A 22,423-nucleotide genomic window follows, 5' to 3' on the forward strand; every position below is an offset into this window, starting at 1 on the left:
TGCTCTTTTCTCCGATGCGCGTTCGTGACGTCACGTAATATGCAATTACGTTGAAAAGGTCACGGTTGACGTAGGCGTAGCAACCACAGTTTCATTTGCTCAGGATTTCTGTCCTGACAAAAAATTTCTTTTAGGCTTTCTAATATTAAAACACCCAGGATACGCACACCTTTCAAGTGTGAGTTTAAAATATTCTAACTGACCGCCAGAGTGAGTTTTTTTTTAAGGCGACCCTTATTTTAGAACGTTTGCCCTTATTGTTTCCATGGCGACGCGTGCGTGTCACGAGCGCTGAACGTAACCACAATAACACTGTATGAGAGATGGATCACTATTATTTTGTTTTTCCTTTTTTATTTTAAATATTCACAAACTTGCTTACATGTCTTCAACTATATGATATTCCGATTCTCGAATATGTGTGAGTGAGTGTGTTTTGTCGTTTAAAAACCTTTATAAATGATCTTTATCTTGATCTATAATGCGAGATGGGCGCCGCCATCTTAGTTTGCACTGCAGTTCAGAGTTCTGTCAGTCTGATTTACAGCAGGTGAATACATCAGTTTCTCCTGAAATATATGCAAGTAAGTGGCTGGTGAACTGGAAGAATAAGAGAGTAAACTTTATAGTTACTTAGGCCCATTATGTGTGTCTGATATGAATAAATGTCGGCAAATTATATTTGAATTCACTGTTTATTGATGCTTCCACTGACGTCTGACATCAGTGTGTATTTTATAAACTCCAAATGTATTGTTTAATGGTGCTTATGCGTATTTAAATGTCTGAAACCTTAAAAGAAACATTATGTGGCTGAAAACACTGCATAGCTGTGATGACAAGAGAGCGCGCGTCCGTCTCGCAGCCAGAGCGCGAAAGCACAGTTTGAATCTAGCAGTTATGTGACGTCGCTGAACATTCTAAATCCCATATGTGGAACCGTACGCCCAGGGGCACGCCCAGGGGCACAGAAATAAACATCCCATATGTGGGAACGTACCGCTCAAAGGGTTAAACAATAAACTGACATAAAGACATTTGAATATGTGTATACGATCCTCCTTCCGCACATTTGTAATGTAAACACTGACTTGATACTTCCGCCTACGTCAACCGTGACCTTTTCAACGTAAATGCAATCCTTTAAGTTTACATAGGCTTTGTAACTGGTCAAAGCAGATCATCAGCTGGTTGGTCAGGTAAATAGAAAATGGGCTTCATGTGGTAACATCTACAACATAATAATATTTAACCCAATAACATTTAGCAGCATAACTGAATCAGCCTACACCGATTTTTAAGGGTCACATCTGGTAGAAATACTGTATAATAAAGTTATTATGCAGTTCTGTTTACGGTGTAGTTTGATCAGCTTGAACCAGTTTGGACCAGTTGGAAAATAGTAAACATGTACTACCGTGTTGTAAACACGGTAAATAAAAATGGTGTTTCCTTTTACAACAACAGTGTTGTGGTTTATGCGCTACAAGTAACTTGAATTACATAACCAGGTTACTTTTTTCAAGTAGCTAATGAAGTAATGCATTACTTTTAAATTTTAGAACAAAATATCTGAGTTACTTTTGACTTTTTTCACATTTATTTACTGTCTAACACCTCTCCTGTCCCCATGTTGAGAGAAATCGGGAGCAAGGATGTTGTGTGCGTAAACATGATGGTTATTGTAGCTCTAAATTAATGTGAACATGCATTTACTCACCTCAAAAACAGATTCTGTATTCCTTAAAATGAAAAAAAAGCAAACAAACAAACAAACAAAACAACTGAAATGCAAACCTGCAATAATTAATGTGTTAAATTACACAAATACTTAAAAGTGGTACCTATGTATTTAATCTCACTTTATTTTCTTCTGCAATCCAGAATGGCAGCAAACTGAAAGGTTTGTCTGAGCTGGGCCCAGCCCAGATGAGAAAAATTTAAGCAAAAGTAATGTAACGCATTACTTTAAAAAGTACATAAAAAGTAACTCAATAATGCAATTAGTTAATTTTTTAGGGAGTAACGCAATATTGTAATGCATTACTTTTAAAAGTAACTTTCCCCGACACTGCACAACTTCAAATGGGAAGGCTCATTTTCCACAATTAAATCTTAATTTAAGAAATCAGGACTGCTGAACTGAAAGTTCACTTTCAGATTTAAATCCTTGCTTTACAGAAACAGATGACTCACAAGCCTCCTTTTCATTTAAAGTGGGTTGTACTAGTCCTTAGTTCCAGTGGATGAAATCCTTCCTTCTGATGGTGTTCAGTGATACACAAAATCACCTCTAAGGTGGGAGACCAATAAAACTCTGGGTATGGCTATGTGCTCTGCAGACCTTGTCAGAGTAATTGGTTTCTTTGTGCAGGGTGAATGCTCCACAAATGTGGCCCAGCATTAAGAAGCCTCTCTTTATTGTCACAGGAAGCTAACAAATCAGCCAGTGGTTTCCTAAACACAGACTTTGAGATATAGGTGGAAATCTTGTCTATTTCACAGGATAGACTATAAACAAGCTTCTGTTGTGTAGACTGCATTCAAGATCATGACCTTTTGAACGCATACCCCCTGAATCCATTTTCTTGTGTCTTTTACAACATTTTATATATTTTTTAATGTCTCTGAAAATGAAAGATTATGTACTGTATGTGAACATTGTCTTCAAAAGATGTTTAATGTTTTTGAAAGTCATCACAGCTGCATTTATTTAATCAAAAATAATACACTAATAATGTGAAATATTATTACAATTTAAAATACCTGTTTTCTATTTTATTAATATATATTACATTTTTCTTTATTCTTGTGATGGCAAAGCTGAATTTTCAGAAGCCATTACTTCAGTCTTTAGAGTCACATGATCCTTCAGAAATCATTCTAAAATGCTTATTCGCTGCTCAAGAAACATTTCTTATTATTATCAGTGTTGAAAACAGTTGTTTTTTTTGTTATGGAAACCGATTTGTTTTTAGGGTTCTTTTATGAATAGAAAGTTTAAAAGAACAAAATTTATTTGAAATCGAAAACTTGTAACATTCTAATTATTAATCTTTGGGAGTAAAAAATGTGGATCTCTCATCAGGCTCCCGACATACTGAAAGAAAACGACCTTTTCATTTTCCTTTACTGTTTTGTGATTCTAAATAAAGAAACAATGTGACATACTAAAGCACTCTGCCATTAAGACGAGGCCTAAAATGGAGACAAATGGCAAGTTTCACAGAGATTAGAATTGAGTTTTCATTTCTCATAATAAGCAGCCCCACCTCTAAGCCACCCCCTTCCTAAGATGATTTCCATAGTAATCAATGGCACACACAGTGATTGGCTGGTTGAGAGTGACAGCTGAGCATGTCCTTGAGGACTGATTTGCATAGAGGGATTTAGGCAGAGGTAATTGATAGAAATAAAGCCTCAATAAGCAGTTAATGGTGTGGTGCTGGTGTGTTTACCCCCTCAGAGAGACGGAGGGCGACGGAGAGCACACCTACTAATCTGATAGATAGATAACTGCAGTCTATGGAGAAGAGCAAATGCCTTTGATATGAATGGGGAGGCTAACACATACAGTACCTCTTTCCAGGTACAGTCCCATGAGGGATGTGCTCAGAGCTCTGCACCATGAACAAATCCAACCAGTACCACTTAATGGGACATTTTAATGACTATATGCTTCAAGGTCACCCTCTATACCTGCCCTGCACTTGACCTTTTCACTTCCCTTGACTTGAATTTATGCTCATGTACTCCTTTTCCTTTGTTATATAACTGAACTATATAAAGGCTGAACACGTACTGTAAAAGAACTTACACCAGCACCACGACCCTTTTCGTTCATTGCGTTGGCAGGAAGGATGAGTAATGCAGGAAGCATCAAGGAGAATTATTTTTCTAGTTAGACCTCCTACAGATTTTAAATTAACATAGGAACTAGAGTTTGCATGTTCTGTAAACACCTTTCAAATATCTAATGCATATAATTTTTTAAAACACTTACCCTAATGTTCAAAAGTTTAGGGTCAGTATCATGTTTTTTAAAGAAATTAATAATTATTTAGCAAGGATTCATTTAATTCATCAAAATTGTTTCTTGAGCACCAAATAAGCATATTTCTGAAGGATCATGTGACACTGAAGGCTGGAGTAATGATGCTGAAAATTCAGCTTTGCCATCACAGGAATAAATTACATTGAAATCATGACAACTCTCTGGAGATTTTTAGCATGGTAATGGATATGACAATGTTAATGTATTTGGTCTTGGCTGCATGCTGCTGCTGCAGAGCAAGAAAAGGACACGCTACAAACTGCTATAGTGGATGCTAAGGCTTAAGGCTTTAAATGTTGAGCAGCAAGCTCATTGGTTGCAGATACAACATGCACCAATCAGCTTGTGGCGATTAGTTAATGATGTAAAGGTGCATTCGCGCCATATCATAATTACTGTAACTATGAAATTCTGGCTCGTAAAAAGCGTTCACGTCCTCGTAGAGCTCGTAATTACAGCTTGTAAGCTGGGAGTTTTCTGAAAACTCCCAGATATACCACGTGGCCGCTATACCACCTGACTGCTGTAGATTCATTTAGGCCTTGATAGTGGTGCCATAGAAACGCATAATTCCCAGTCAGAGGACTTGACCTGCTCTGAATATGTCACGTGTTGTCATTTCAAAATTCCAGTAAATATGAGGTGGCGTGAACGCAGCATAAATATCATCAGGTTGCCTTAAGGACCCATCAGCCTGCGCCATCTAGAGTTTCATGACAGAACTTGGTATTTTTATGTTACAATATTACTGTTTTTGCAGTATTTTTGATCAAATGAATGCGGTGTGGGTGAGCATAAGAAACTTTTTAAAAAATTATAAAATCTTACTGACCCCAAACGTTTGAACATTAGTGTAAGTAAGACGTACTGCTACTTCGATGTATATCATGTTAATAATTTAGCATTTTGTCGTATGTGGTTCTAATAGTATTCAATTACTTTATATGACAATTCTGGCACTGTAGCGTTGCCAATAACGTCCAAAGTAAAATCTCTGTAAAAACTAACACCAGCACAAAGCCATCGTTTTTCACACCAATGAACCCCAATTTTATAATCTTGCCTATATGGTCACACACACAATAAAATGGTGCAGGAACAAAATTAAACCTTTGAATCAAAAAGGTTTTAAATATATGAATATTTACCACTTATACAGTAATTAAACACCTGTAAGACAATTTAGACATGGTTCAGTAACTTTTGATTCTTAGAAAATATTAAACCAGCTTTACGTAATTAGAATAGAACTCCAATCTCTGTGGTAGCATACGCTCTTAATCCTGCTTCTCGAATTGATTATTTTACTTCCACTGTGAAAACAGAGCACATGAAAGCTAGAAAACCCTTAAGGGAATCCTACACACAGTCTCTGCACATAACACAGATGGCTGGGGAAATCTCTATGGAACTGTCAAGGACAGGGAGGTTCTAAAATAGACTGTTTTGGAGGGAAAAATGCCCCATTGCTGTGGTACTACTATCAACAGGGTTGGGGTGGGTATAACAGGGTTCTAGAACACAGCACTTAGCTGTCTCCCTCCAGAAATGCCCCAACAGCTGACAATGTCTGTGTGAATGTGTGTACACATCACATTAGATTACAGAGTATTTGTTTTTCCCAGCACCACAGAATAATCCAGGAAAGGGCAAGGAAGTATGGAAGCGTGAAAGAAGATCAAAGAAGAACATTTTATCTCACAATTGCAAGTTTACTTTCACAATTTGAATTTTTTTTTTCTTAGAATTGTGTGATATAAAGTCGCAATTGTGACTAATGAAGTCAGAATTGTGGGATATAAACTCACAATTGCAAAATAAATTTTAAAAAGTCAGAATCCAGAGAAAAATGTCTGTCTACAGCAGTAATTGCATGAAAAAGTCAGAATTGTGACAAAGTCAGAATTGCGAGATATTTAGTTTATATCTCGCAATTCTGATGTTTTTTCTTGCAATTGCAAGTTTATATCTCACAATTCTGACTTTTTCAAATCACAATTGTGAGATAAAAAGTCCCAATTACCTTTTTTTTTTTTTTTTTTTTTTATTCAGTGGTGGAAACAAGCTTTACTGGAGGAAGTCACAAAATAGATCTGCCACATTCTCTTCTTTACAGTCCTGCTTGCTGTTTACCATAATGTTGTTGTTTTTTTTGTTTTTTTTTTTTTTTTTCTCAAATCTTCTGTGGCAAAAAGATAATTCATCTGATATGAAACTGATGTGGTACTAGACATTAATGGCAAGTTAGACAATAACATTTGCAGAAAGAGCCTTCAATTTCTGCATTTGCTAGTATGGTACTGATAGAGAAAGGGACAGGTTTGCTTTAAAAAAAAAAAGACATAACAGACAGAAAGTGGTTTTAGAGAGCATGGCTCACGTCAACAAAAATGATGTGTTGTGCATTCATACATAAAGCTGGAGACATTTCAAATGTGTCAGTTTTCCGTTTTCAGTAGATTACAGGTTACCGTCGACATCACTGGACACCCAGGAAATAGCTGTGTGTTTGAACAGACACGGACAGAATCACTAACGCAAAGGATGGAATTTTGCTTTGTTGTTTGAGAGGGATTTTTGCAGGAGACCTATTTCTCAGCCTCTGTATTTAATTTGAAATTATAAATTCTCAACTATAATTGTAAAAAAAGGGCACTGTACAATCATTAACTTATTTCCACTTGATCTGACCCTTAAAAAATTTAATTGGGGTAACCTATTGTACCTAATGTTCAGGTTGATTCCATGTAATAAAAGGGATAGTTCACCCAAAAATGAAAATTCTGTCATAAAAGATGGTACAATTAGCAAGATACTTTCATTGGACTATTGTGATTGCAGAGGAAGTCGATTTTTTTCTGCATATTCTGTCTGCATGTTTGTCTAATCAGAAACACAGCCACGGATGCTGTTCTGTACACAATGAAAACATGAAGATTTCACAATGTTAAATTCAAAGAAGTCAAACTTAACAAGTCGGTACTTGTTTAACTATTACTTTTCTAATGAACCTAAACCAAAATGAATTTGATTTCTTTTTAAAAGGTTTTTAACTCATCTAAAGCACTTTTGACCATTCAAAGCTTTAATTGTTATTTAAGGGCATGACTGTACTTGAAATTTTTAACAAGGGAATTTGGTTCAACTAAGATCAAAGGACAGAGAAAGAAAATGCACAACACAAAAAGAGGAAATCCTTCTAAGGCCATCACCACAAAAGGGAATTTCATTTTCAAAGTGAAACCTCCCAGAGACTCAAACTTAATTACTCAATTAATCATGTACATTCTCTCTGCCACCCATTGTAGTATGATTATAATAAGCTGCACTAATTAGAGGAACTCCATGTGATGTTGGATCAAACAGTGCTGAGGCAAATCCAGGAACTAAATGCTTCCAATGTCTCCAAAACATTAAAGCCAAAACATTAGTTTCATACCTGCTCACAAACAAACCAACTCAAAACTACACTCTAAAAAATGCGGGGTTGTTTTAACCCATTTGGGTTAAAAAAGGTAATTCAAACATTTTAACCAACATTTGGTTTGTCCATATTTGAGCCAAACATTGGTTGAAACAACCCAGCATTTTATAGAGTATAAACTAAAAAAATATTGTGTGCAGCAATATTCAACATCAGCTCTCTCACACTGTTAATTTAGATGACAGTTTCTGATAAATGTTTAACAGTTATTTGTCCCTCATTTGAATTTAGGCTGCTTTATGCCAGCTTGTAACTTTCAATCATAATAGAATTGTTTCATATTTAAAGACATGTGGTTAAGCAATAAATGACTACTTACAGCCAAGCATAGCTTTTTATAATTAAACTTTCAAAACAAGACAGTCTGACATTAAATGAGGCTTTGGCTGCTTCTGTTGATGTGTGAATGGTTTGAGGATGTGATGAAGACATGCTCTTGTCATAATTCACATGACTCATATGATTATTATTAAAAGCAACTGAACCTATTAAAGTACATAGATGAGACAGGGGACAGAAAATGGGATGCTCTGGGACAGAAATGGAAATAATTACTTAAATGTTTATGATCCTTCACTCAGTCTTAGAGGTCAGTCAGTTTTCTAGAAAGGAAATGCAGCAGCAGCAGCGAAGAAAAAAAAAAACCTAAGAAAGCCATCACTATACTTTTGTGTTATTTTAATTAAAAGTGACGGTTCAGTCCATTTGATTCAGCATTTCTGCATCCTCAGAAGCTCTACTATATATGCACTTTTTCTTAAGCACATTTTTTTGTCCATCTGAGGACTTTTCTCAAAAGAAAATGCACAGATGGTCTTGATTATTCCAGCCACCATAGCAAAAGTAACATCAGCAGATGTTTTTCCTTGTTTTATCCGTCTCTCCCACCATTCAACAGACATTTAGCTTTTCTTCACACTACATGTCCTGAAAAGTTTTTCAACAAATATGATAGACTCAGGGCTTTGCTGTCATTGTAATCGTGCCTTTTGCTTCTTGTTAAATTCTTATGCAAAACTGAATTTTTCAAGGGAATTAAAAAAGGCAGAGCAGCGCAGCAGGTAGGAAGCCACAATGTTCCGCAGATCAATACTGTGATACACTATCAGATACGTCTGCACCATCAGGATCTCACGCTGGGTGTCTGAAATAATATGATAAAGACAAATAGGAGAGGGGAATCTGTAGACAGGAAATATGAAACAAGATGAGATTGAAATAGATCTGCCTTTGATGTGTAGCCGAATAGTTAATATAATGATTGGATACACATCACAATAATCACCAGAATTTGTGGAAACAGAGAGGTTTTTAAAGTGATCTGTAAAATCTATTATAATAATTATTATTTCAGTGGATACTGACGTTGTTTAGGTGCACGTGCACTCCCAGCTGATGAACTTCATGACATTATATGTCATAATAAATGAAGAGAATTTAAGTCAAACCAGTTCAGTGCACAAGAGTGGACCTATAATATGGATGCGTTTTAAAAGCAGGAATAGACAGATTTTTCTGTGTCCTGCCCACATTTACTCTGGCATATGACAAATACATTTGAAAAGCTGTTAAAGCACTTATTTCAACAGCACTTTTTTGCCATTTTTAAAATATTTGTCTTTAACAATGATTTCAGTAAGTGGCCTTTCAAAAACAGATTCTAAAGTAAGGATTCTAAAGCAATTTCAAGGCTTGCATTATAACTCACCTCCTCGGCGTAAAATGATTGAATCAGAGCACATTAAAACTGAAGGTCTTTTGCTGTTAGTTTGAAAGAACCCATTACATACTAGTAATTCAAACATCCTTGAGTCTTTTTGCAGTCTTGTAAAGTGTTTTATTCGAGAAATGTAGCATTTGGAGAAACACAGTAATAGGCTTTTTACAAGATTGATCAGACATTTTATTAAGCTTTCTGGTATTCGGTTATTGTTACATTTTAGGATTATGTTATGTATTCAAATAGCATACAATCCTCCTATTATTTCTTGATAAAATGTGTAAAGTTCATATGTAATCCTTTAATGTCTGTCTACAGCAGTAAAAGTACATTTTGGTGAGAAAAAGCTAGAAAGCCAGTGACTATGGTTTTGAGCGTATTTCAGTGACTGTTCAGTTTACGTGATTGTTTTATCGGTGTGTACGTCATCTCTAAACATCTTACATTTTATTTATTTATTTGTTTATTTATTGATGTGAATGTATTTATTAGGGGTGCAACGGTTCAAATTGCTCACAGTTCGGTTCGTATCACGGTTTTAGGATACGGTTTCGGTACGGTTCGGTATGTGCTATGTTTAGGGAAAATAGGACTACTGTCAAATAAAAATAAAGAAAATAAGAACAAACAATCAAACTACAAGCAACATCATAAATAAGTACAATAAGCAAATTGCAAATATTCAAATAAGGTTTTCAGGTATCTAACAGTAGTTTTCAGGTACAGAAAATGGATAAAGTAATCAAATATAAAATAACGCTGCATATTATCTTCACTGTATAAATTAAATAAAGATTAATCATTACTGAAGTTACAAAAGCTATTCAGTCAAGAGCAGTGAGTGATTTCTTTGTTATTTGTTGTTTGATTTAACATTAAAAACAGGCAGCAGGAATAGTTTTTTTTTCCCCCTATAAGACATGCACGATCCAGTACATACACTGTTACACGTGCGCTGTCTTTCTCGAATAATATATGTTCACTCAAGACATAAACGACTATGTTTGCTAGGATACTCGCCAAGACGGGCATGTTGACAATTTTGTATGAATTTGTCGCTGAAGCGCAAGACTTGAAAGAGAACTCAGTATTTGCGCGCTGACTGAAATAAGCGTGTGCGAGCTTCGGATGAGCGCACACAAATCTTCTCACAGCGCGTGCGAGTTCTCCTTCGCATCTTGTTCTTGAAGGTTTAAATCAGCAAGGCTTAAATGAGTTTAGTTTAAACACAGATAGCAACGTGTGCTGTTCAGGTCTCGCCTGCGCTCGCGCGCTATCAACACCCGGGTAATGACGGCGTAAGTGACTGGACATTAGAGCATACGGCACTCGCATTGAACAAAGTTTACAAAGAGTGAATGTTTTGTCCACGCTTTTTGATTATCGTTGTTGTAACGTTTTGCGCATCCATCGACTGAAACATACATTATCTGAACTCTGTCTGTCTGTTTTTCACGTTGCTATTTTAAACAAACCATATTAACCAATAGATGCGTCATCATTCGAGATGGACCGCGGTCCAAGTGCGTACCGAACCGTAAGTGGAGAACCGTACGGTTCGATTTTTTTACCGAGAACCGTTGCACCCCTAGTATTTATGTACCATTCATTTATTTATAGATATATTAAGATATATTATTTAAAAAACTGATTACCAGATCATCCTTGAATTGAAAGAGGTTTGATGCTTTGACACTTTGAACTGAATCAACATGGTACTGTCACACGTGACAAGTGACTGTAGAATGCGCACGATGAAGAAAATGATTAATAATACAGTCTTTAATGAAGTAGCAATATCAGGGGACACAAACACATTCAACACAAAAAATAACCACAAGGAACAGAACAAGGAGTATAATACACATAGTAAACGAGGACACTAAAGAGGAACAGCTGGGTGAAGATTAACTAATCAGAAACCATAGAAACAAACGGGAACTAATACAGACATGAAAGAAATACAGACATGAAAGAACTAAACTGAACATAACTGTGACAGGTATGATATCATTACACTGAGTGTCACAAGAGAGCGTGAAGAGAATCTTTGAGTGTGAAGAACTCTACTTTGGCAATTAAAAATTACCTTTTAAGGATTTAGCCTAATCTCCATGTAATGTTGTTGCCTCAACTTGCCTAAATGAAACTCCCAATTTTTATAAACAGGCCAAAAGAAAGCATCATCCTGAATGCATGACTAGCTCCAGCAGGGAGGCTGTAGTTAGGCCATATGAAGATGGAGTGTCACGTCTTCACACTGTCCCATGATACGCCTCTGGCCTACTGGACAATTAGCAGAGCTTGAAGCCAGAAGAGAACCTTCCGTCATCACTCTCTCCTTTCATAAACAGAAGCTGATGAAGAGAGCAGCAGGGGGTTTGACTAACTGCCATCTCACACCAGGTCTAATCTCCCCACAGATGCCTCATCTGAGTCCTCTAATGAAGACTAAACTTACTCTCAGCTGCCGCCTGATTGAGGCGAGGTGCTGCTGCCTTATAGAGGAACTGTAAAGAGATCAAGAGAGACAGGAAGGTTTAATCAATCAAGATTTTTTTTGTAGTACCTTAACACAATAGACTGAAATTTTGATGAGGGAGATGATAAAAGTGTTTTAATCACAGGAACTAGAGAGAGAAAATTGTCACTGCGTACTGCACAAACTTTGACTACAATAAATATATTGGAAAAACAAAAAAGAAATCCATTGGTTTTTAATTGGATTTTGAGACGTGGGCATTGCACTCAAAAATAGAGGCAGATCTAAATGTGAGCTTGCAGTCAACCGCTTCACCGCAAATTACAATGTAAAAATAATTAAATATGGATGAATGAATCATTCACAATCAGATCCATAACATGCATTTAGAAAATAGATAGGGTGAATTTTCATTTAATATTGACTTGAATTTACTGCAGTAAATTCAACTTTTATACTTTATACTTTTATTCTACTTTTTATTGGCATAAATCGCTTTAGATTAACCAAGACATTTCTTCTGCATACAACTCAGACTGCGGGGTTTGCTCACGTCGGCAGCATCTGTGTCCAAAGTTGCCCAGACACACCAAACCGACGCTAAACAGCCGACGGCCAAGCAGCACGTCAGTTCTGCGCCTGAGTTAGATGAAATGCCTTTCCGAAACAGCAGGCGGCAGTAGCTGAACAGCCAATCAGAATGATCAGATGGCCCGACGGACCGACGAGCTCCAATGCCGATTTAACCATAGACAGTAAAAGAAATGGACACAGCGACCCCATTGGAACTCAATTGAGTCAAGTGAAGCCCATTTTTAGCGATTTTTAGCACTTCCGTTTCTGACGCGCAGACTCACACTAGGCTTGATGACGTCAGCAACCTGTCTGACAGATGTAAATCTTCTAGTAGCTGTGCGTGCAAACTGCCATCGTTAATCTTGCAGAGACGGCGAGCTTGAGCGGGGAGTTCTTTGGCGTGAGTGAGCAGGAGTAAGTATTCTGATTAATTAGTTTGTATAGTATTTTAAAATGTAACGCCAGTACGCCATATTAAGATAATCTCCCCGACTGTCTGTGAGCTTCTCCTCATGTCTATACGGTAATTTCTGTACTGTGCGACAGAGAGTCGAGTGGTTATGACGCAATCGTTAGCCTATTTTTACAAAAACTGTTTCTACGGGGCCATAATGTAACATAGAAGGTAATGGAGCCCTTTATACATTGTCGTGTATCTTTGGAAATAAATAATGGACAAATGGATTCTTTAAACGCCTCAGATGTAAAGTTATTCACTGTCAAAGTGACGCCAAAATGAATGGGAGTCAATGGGGATGCTAACGCAAGTGAAGTTCTGCTACAAGATGGCAGCACGCGGCCGACTTCAACTTCCGGTCGACTTCCTTGGGCACTGGATTTAACATGTCGAATCGGCCGAAAAAAGGCCGACGAGGACCAACTTCAGCCGACGGTGCGGAACACACTGAGAAAACTTAGTCGGCCGACGAAGAAAATGTCTTTATTACGCACCTCTAAATCAAATGTAATTCTGAGATATGACTCCCCCTCTTATCTTCTTGTTGTATTTGTTATCTTGGTATGTTCTGTCTTATTGTGTAATATGTCGGTCCATGTATATATATATATATATATATATATATATATATATATATATATATATATATATATATATATAATAAAAATAAAAAAATAATAATAATTTCCTGCAGTATAGGTGTCACCAGGCAGCTGGGCACAGGATGAAACAACATTTTCAGTAAATTCAGGGGTTTTGTAATATACAGATTGTACTATAACTTTAAATATGTATTTATACTTAGTTTTATAGTAATTTATATTCAATTTTATTTTATTTAAACAAGTATATTATGTCATCATACCATAAACCCTGTCTCAGTTAAGTGTTGTCTGGGTTTAATAACACTGCGTTTCAAAAGAAAACAAAACATTTTGTGAAGTGAACTTCTACAAATGAGTATAGGGAGCAGTGAACACTTTGTGAAACAGCTGAAATCTCACCAGTTAATTTATGAACCTCTAACTTTTTAAAAAGTGTTTTATCTAGTTATTGTTTACAGGTTGATTTACTGAGTTTTAAGATTTTTTGTTATAATTTTTGTTGTTCTTTTGATTGACAGTGCCTACTATTGTTTTGTTTACAAAACAAAGATTTTATTCTGATTCAGAACATGAGTGCCTCAAGGTGCTTTTTTTTTTTTTTTTTTTTTTTTTTACAGATGCCTTAAGGTAGTTTTAAGAAATATCATTAAAATGATTTACACTTACATGAGATTTGTCTTCTAAAAAAAACTTGGAGCGGGCTGCTTTCAATGCTGGTGTCACATGACCAGCGGTGTCATCTAATTATCTAGGTGTTGCTGAAAAATAATAACAATATGTTTACTTTGCTGTAGGCAAGCAAAAATTTGAAAATACATCTAAACAAAACAAAGAAACCAAGCAAAATAATATACATCCTACACACACACACATATCGCACACGCTGATCTATCCACCGAACCAGCATTCACCGAATGAGTACGAGTGAAAAATAAAAACCAAACAATCAGTCCCTGCTGGAGTGATAAAACAAACCACGACAGCCTGTGGCTACCAGGCCACAGATCGAGGATAAACACCATTGCATCAAGCACAAGCACATGGCGGTCACAGCCAGCATACAGTGAGGAAAAAACTCACAGTGCAGCAGGCAGCAGCGTATCAGCTCAACCCACCAACAATGCAATTGAATCCAAGAATGTTATATGGATGTAAAGGAACAAAAGAATGTTATATAAATGAAATGGAATGATACAGAAAAACAGCAAGAGAAAAGGAGTAGTAAACAAACTTCATGTCAAATATACGCAGGCTACAACTAAACAGGAACTTAGAGCGCTGATTTAAATAATTTAATTTGGTAACACTTTACAATAAGGTCTCATTTGTTAACATGAGTAACTAACTAACATGAACTAACAATGAGCAATACATTTGTTGCAATATTTATTAATATTTGTTAATGTTAGATAATAAAAATCCAGCTGTTTCTTCACGTTAATTCACAGTGCATTAACTAATGTTAACAAATACAATTTTTGATTTTAATAATATATTAGTAAATGTGGAAATTAACATTAAGATTAAAGCTGTTGTCTGTAACTTTTTTTGGTTAAAAATGATCCAAAATCAATTTTTGAGCAAGTAAATAAACCAGCCAGTGTTCAAACCTATCTCCTTATTTCACTTAATGTTTTATAATAAAATGGGTACTGGTGGGTTTCTGCAGGAAATTCGAGGAATTATGTGAGGATGCTACTGGTAGTGGATCATTTATAGCGTTTTCTCAGAGCAGCTGGAATAATTAAATTTATCATTTTAATGGCAGATTGTAATCCAGATTCACCCATCAAAAACAAAAGACTTCGGACTGCGGAGTGGCTACAGAAATTGAAATCTACAGGTAACGCTAATACACACTAAATGCACATAGTCATGCAATGCTGTTGTTAATATTAACAATTTGAGAACAAAGTATAATAATAATTTGCACGGTTTGTGATATGAGCTAAGCGATCATTAGATTCAATCCCCATTGGCAGCGCGATTTATGCGCTAAAATTTGTTTAGTTGGTCAGAAGAAAAGTGCCAGATTTGTTACTTACTCCTTCAGATGACATTTTCCAATAAAAATTTGGTCACACTTCCAAGACGTAGAATCTGTGATTCTGAATTACAGTATCACTGATAAGATGACTGACAGCAAACATTAGATTCATCCGTGCTGAGGAGCACAACAACGTAAAAATGATAATGATGCAAATAATTGCAATTCAAACAGAGATGGCGACAAAGAGGCAAAACTTACAGACTGCAGCTTTAATAAATGTTGTAGAACTAGAAGCATTGTTCATTCTTAGTGCATGTTGACTGAAGTGGTTAATGTTATCTAATGAATCCTTATTGTAAAATGTTACCTTTAATTTATTTTAATTACATACTTTTTTCTTCTTCTTTTTTCTAATTAAACTTTAATAAGAAAAGGATTATCCACTCAGCCCTTTCATAACAACTGCATTTATGGTCATAGAAATGGATTTCAAGGTAAAGCCTCTCAGAAAAGACATGCTGTCCTGTACATTTCTACAATAAAAGAACCCTTTCTCTCTGCCTCTCTCCATCCAGAACAAACCTTTCTGAGAAATCTACTCTAGCTACCGGCTTGTTTCAAAGCCGCTCGCATCTGGAGTAGAACTGTCCTCTGTTGTAACAGGAAATCATAATGGATGACCTGAATAAAGAAAACAGTTGATTACATGCATCAAACTTTCAAATGACCCCTCTGGTTCCATCACACAGAAAATTGTCACAAAAAATAAGGCTTTGAAAGCAGCATGAAACCTCTAACAGCAGAGAATAATGTCAAAGCCTTTAATTCAATCTGCCTCTAAACTAATGTGTCATTCTATACGGTATAGAGTAGGCGTGCTGGCCTGCACCCAGAGGTGGTGAAAGGACCTCTATCTGGATTCCTGTTGCTTTCAAAAACAGATGAGAACATTGGAAAGGAATTATGTGAGTGTGTGTGTGTGTGTGTGTGTGTGTGTGTACATTTCTACCTGCAATGCCATCTGTCAAGGCTCTAATATAAGCAGAAACAGATGTGCTACCTCATGTTATATGGATGAGAGTGGCAGGTAAGAACTGCATTTATGGATTTTTCCATGACAGATCCCAATTTAGTTCTGTATGGATGTACCCAGAGGCAATGACCTTCTTCACACTTACAACTCTTACATGCCTGTTGGACCTGGCTGTAGTGGTTGTATACTGCCATAGGGACCACATGTAGTGGACACTGCTAACTCCTTAGCTTTTACCAACAAGTAGCGGAATAACTTAAGGTTCAAGGTTCAAATTTATTTTATTTATATAGCACATTTAAAAACGGCAAGCATGGCTGACCAAAGTGCTGAACATAAAGTGAAGGGAAATAAAGAAAGTACAAAGCGAAACATACATTCACACCATATACTCATACTGTATTAAAAGCTAAAGAAAAAAGTAAGTTTTAAGAGATTTAAAAATGGTTAGAGACTGTGCTGATCTGATATAGGCCGAGAGACTGTTCCACAGCCTGGGGCCATTCTTAAACGGTTAGTTCATCCAAAAATGAAAATAATGTCATTAATTACCCTCATGTCGTTCCACACCGCTAAGACCTTTGTTCATCTTCGGAACACACATTAAGATATTTTTGATTAAGTCCGATGGCTCTGCATAGACAGTAATGGTACTTCCTCTCTCAAGATCTATAAAATACGAAAAACAAAATGAAATCAGGACATATTTTTATCCTATGACATTTTTTAAACAATGCTTTGAATTCATGCCAGAACAACATTTGCATTTAAAGCTTAACTGTATTTCAGCACTGACACACCAAACAAAACAAAACAAATGGTAGATTTAGTAAGGTTGATTAAGACCATAACTAAACCTTTATTAGTTTTATTGGTTATCAGTTCTTACTTATAATTGCTTGTTTTCTTTTAATTGCACAAGAACTAATGAACTAATAATCTTTGAATTTGTGCTCCATTACGCTTATAAATTTATGCAAATGTTTTCAAATGAAATCTCCACCTTTTCAGTCCTTCTCAAAATCATCTGGCCTAACTGAAGCTGTGACCTTCTTAATGAGCTTTGGTGGGTGGGTGTATCATGACCTCTGACTTCATAATTCTTAATAACACTAATCACACTTCCATCATCTGTCAATGGTTGTGACCCTTGCAGTAATTCTTAGACTTTCATAAGTAGTGGTGAAGTCTGTGGTTCTTCATCTCATGTTTTGCCCTCATTAAAGCTCTGACCACTTCATATCTGTAGAAAACATGTGATGATTAATCAGGTTGCCATGGCAACAAGGAGGTTAGCATGAGAATGCAGATGGCAGTTAAATCATTAAAAATCATATAACTCATAGCATGCACAAAAATACTGTCAATGTAAAACCCCACCTTTATCTGAAAAAAGACCTCATAATTGACTGTAAACTGTCTGCGAAAATTATCCATAGAGCCAATGTCTTGACAAACAACTGTGATGTTGCTTAAATAATAAGACTTCTAAACATCAGTTCAATAAGTTATTTTGTCTATTTTCATTAGTTATTTTGATTAGTTTTATTTTCAACTCTTCATTGGTAAAGCAAGAATAGACAAAGTAACTAGCAATATTTTAAAAATGTAAGTCAAAACTTAAGTTAAAATTAATCGGTTGAGTGAATGATTCAATGATTAACCCATAAAGTCGGCCCTTTTTTTGTTAAAGAATGAATCAGTGTTTTTGTACAGAGCCCCACACATGACATGCAGGAGGAAAAAAGTAAGTTGTTCCCTCGATTTGCTAAATCAGGTGCACGATTTAGCAAATCAAGGGAACAAATTAGTAAGTCAACTTAGTGAAGTATGCGCACAATTTAACCTAATATTTTTTCTTGCATGTTATGTGCAGGACTCTGTATTTTTGAATGCATCAGCTGAGTGAATTGTTTCACTCAAAAAGACGGTTACTTGTCACCACCTACTGGCATATATATATATGTGTGTGTGTGTGTGTGTGTGTGTGTGTGTGTGTGTGTGTGTGTGTGTGTAACCTGCATTAAGAGTCAATGAAAAATCCCAGTGGCTAATGAGTGATACAAAAAGTATCTTGGAAGGGAAAGAATTTGCCCCATTAGTTAAACAGCACTGTAAAAAAATCCAAAGTTGAGAAAAAAAAGTTTAAGGCAAACCAGCTGGAGGACATTTTTGAGTCTTTTCAACTTGTTGTTGTATAACAAGTTCAATTTAGAAAGAAAACTCAAAAATCTCCTGCAGCTGGTTGCCTTAAACTTTTAAGTTTTCTCAACTTTTGATTTTTTACAGTGCTGTTTAAAGGTGCCCTAGAACGTGTTTTCACAAGATCTAATATAAGTCTAAGGTGTCCCCTGAATGTGTCTGTGAAGTTTCAGCTCAAAATACCCCATAGATTTTTTTTAATTAATTTTTTTAACTGCCTATTTTGGGACATCATTATATATGCGCTGATTCAGTGCGTGTCCCCTTTAAATCTCACACACCCCGTCCCCCAAGCTCTCTACTCTATATACATTGCATAAACAAAGTTCACACAGCTAATATAAATGGATCTTTACAAAATGTTCGTCATTCATGCTGCATGCATGCGTTGGATCATGTGAGTATAGTATTTATTTGGATGTTTACATTTGATTCTGAATGAGTTTGAGGCTATGCTCCATGGCTAAAGCTAACATTACACACTGTTGGAAAGATTTATAAAGATTGAAGTTGTGTTTATGAATTAAACAGACTGCAAGTGTTTAAAAGTGAAAATAGCGACGGCTCTCTTGTCTCCGTGAATACAGTAAGAAACGATGGTAACTTTAACCACATTTAACAGTACATTAGCAACATGCTAACGAAACATTTAGAAAGACAATTTACAAATATCACTAAAAATATCATGTTATCATGGATCATGTCAGTTATTATTGCTCCATCTGCCATTTTTCACTATTGTCTTTGCTTGCTTACCTAGTCTGATGATTCTGCTGTGCACATCCAGACGTCCTGCCCTTGTCTAGTGCCTTGAACATGGGCTGGCATATGCAAATATTGGGGGCGTACATATTAATAATCCCGACTGTTACGTAACAGTCGTGTTATGTTGAGATTCGCCTGTTCTTCGGAGGTCTTTTAAACAAATGAGATTTACATAAGAAGGAGGAAACAATGCTGTTTGAGACTCACTGTATGTCATTTCCATGTACTGAACTCTTGTTATTCAACTATGCCAAGGTAAATTCAATTTTCCATTCTATGGCACCTTTAACTAATGGGGCAAATTCTTTCCCTTCCAAGTTGTGTCCATTTGTATCCTTGTTAGAGAGCATTTCTCAGCCATCAAAAACACACACACATAGTCTTGTAAATATATAACAGACCACAGAGAGCTGCTTATTGATTGTAGCATGCATGAGCACACATTTTAATTGAGTCAGACCCTCTGAATGAGCCCTGCATGATGATGTCTGAAGTTACTTCTGTTCTAATTCAGTAAGTTTTGATGTTGTACTTAAAGCACACCAGAATCTCTATTTTTTTTTTTTGGCACCAAAAAAAAAAAAAGTATAAAGAACTCATCACATGCCAGAAATTTAATTTATTTTCTTAAGAGCTTCTGATTCATTCAATTCCATAAAAACCAACTACCCCGCTAGAAATTTTACATTCCCAGAACATTCTCAGAACGTCCCCACTGGTGTTAAGGACGTTGCCTAGTAATGTTCCCAGTACATTCAGAGACGGTCACGATGTGGAGTTCTTTTAAGGTTTGGGGAATGTTATTTGGTGGACCTTCACAGAACATTCAGGATGTTCTCTGAATGTTTAGGGCAGTGTTTCCCAACCCTGTTCCTGGAGGCACACCAACACTGCACATTTTGCATGTCTCTCTAATCAAACACACCTGATTCAAGTCATCAGCTCATTAGTAGAGACTCCAGGTGTTAAATTCAGCGTTAAACGAAGTCAAGCTTATATTCTAACTGTTATTGATGCACAAGATTTTATATATAAGCTATATTGTGTTATGTCGTGTCATGTGTTAGCTATGTTTGATATGAACACAGGCAATGATTCGCCAGAGGTGTCGTTAGGATTCGCTAAACGAGCCAATAGTGTTTTAAGTAGCCTATTTTTGTTGTTTCTGTATTACCTTGAGTATTTAAAGCATATAGTTTTAAAAGTTTGCCAAAATGTATGGTAGCATAATAATAATTGTGAACTCCTGTGGTGAAGGCAGTAGTGAACTTTCCTAGTTTGCAGAAGCACTTCTAATCTGGGTAGACTTGAATTTCTATATGTAATATGTTTCAAAAATTGCACACATGCAAGAAAACATGTTAATGTACTTTAAATATAGTTTATTTATTATCCAAATAGGCCACGTGAATTACGCATTGTGATAACTAATATAATATCTATAGCCAATATTCTTTCATTCCCAAATATGACTTTTGCCAATAAATATCCCTGTACGCCAGACAAAGCAGACACTTTTATTTTTCACTGTGTTTTGAACATGTCAGTGTATAAAAAATGTTATTAATACATGTTTGTTGTAATGTCAGTTTATTATATATTTCAGATTGAATGTGTCAGTAGCAAAGGCTGGCATCACTGGGATCACAAGAGCAGATCAACCAAACCAAAGACCCTGTGTAAAGCGTGTCAATGTGTGTTTAAATACAAGTGTTTTTGCTAATTAAGTCGTGACTTCTTCTCATTTGTGAATAAAATTCCAACACAGAATCAGTTGCTCTTTTTTTATTCAGAATGAAACTACTCTCATTATTTACTTTCATCTTTGATATTACGGATATGCAAATTACTACATGGTCTATCAGCTAATTTAACATAAATAAAATTTCAATTTTTATGGAATGCTTGTAGAATATAACTAATACATTTCATTGTGAATATACTGCAGGTTTGATAATTTAGTTCCATATAGTTTCATATCACCACTGTGTTAAACCAAAGTCCCTTTAAGACAAGTCATTTCACTCGGCGGCCATCTTTGAAACGCCTCTCGGGCATCCTGGGCATCATGCAGCTCCTATCTCTTTGAATGGGGAAACATCAAATTCTCCAAAACTGTTCGCCAACCTTACGATTAAATTTCATATTTGAAATCACCAATGAAATCTAACAACTACGGGCTCATAAATTTAATTTCTAAACGCTTGAATCATGACAAAAAAAAACTGTATTTTTCAGGCTGGATCAAGCTAATGCACATGCGCAGACGTCTGACTGTTTCTATAGAAACCGGTGATTCTAACGGCCGCTGAAGTGACGCGATGACTTTACCAGTCAGCGATTGGCTCTTATTTAGAAGGCGGGACTTGTTCCGCCATATTGCGCGTTACACTTTCTCCCATTCAAAACAATACGAGTGACACGTCTTGTGTTATTCTATAGTCTTTGGTTAAACTGAATCCTGATTCACAGTGCTTCATGTTTTTTATCACATTAAAATGTTTTGTCAATGAAATGCATCATTTTGTGGGGAAAAAAAGATTGAGAATGTTTCCTAATAACATGAAAAAAATAACACTTAACATTAGGATTTAATAAAGTCTCTTTAAAAATATTTACCAACTGAGCAAGCAATTAAGAAATGACAGAACAATCAGAGGGCTGTTTCATAAAAGATGATAAGAAAAGCGAGGATTAAAGTCCAAAACCTGACTTGAATTAACCTAACAAATGAGTTGGGGCTAAAACGGTTTCATAAAAGGTAATTGAAGTTCACACAGTCCCGCTAATTCGATCCAGGTTTACCTAGTCAAGATAAGTTCGCGTGCATGCCTTTTTTAAGCAGCCCTGTAGGTCGATCATGGATCAAATCGATCCACCATAAGAAACAGCATACATTTTGTGCTATTTTATGCGTTTGAGACATGGTGTTTTCCTCAGTGCATAACTTACTTCTCACAAGTTTATTCTCGATCTGTAAATGTTAGAAAGTAATGCAAATATTTCCATTTTGCTGCTAAACTTCACAGTGAACGAGTGCTGCTGCGCGCTAAAC

The sequence above is a fragment of the Megalobrama amblycephala genome, linkage group LG5, assembly GCF_018812025.1.
Source record: "Megalobrama amblycephala isolate DHTTF-2021 linkage group LG5, ASM1881202v1, whole genome shotgun sequence".
Lineage (NCBI taxonomy): Eukaryota > Metazoa > Chordata > Actinopteri > Cypriniformes > Xenocyprididae > Megalobrama > Megalobrama amblycephala.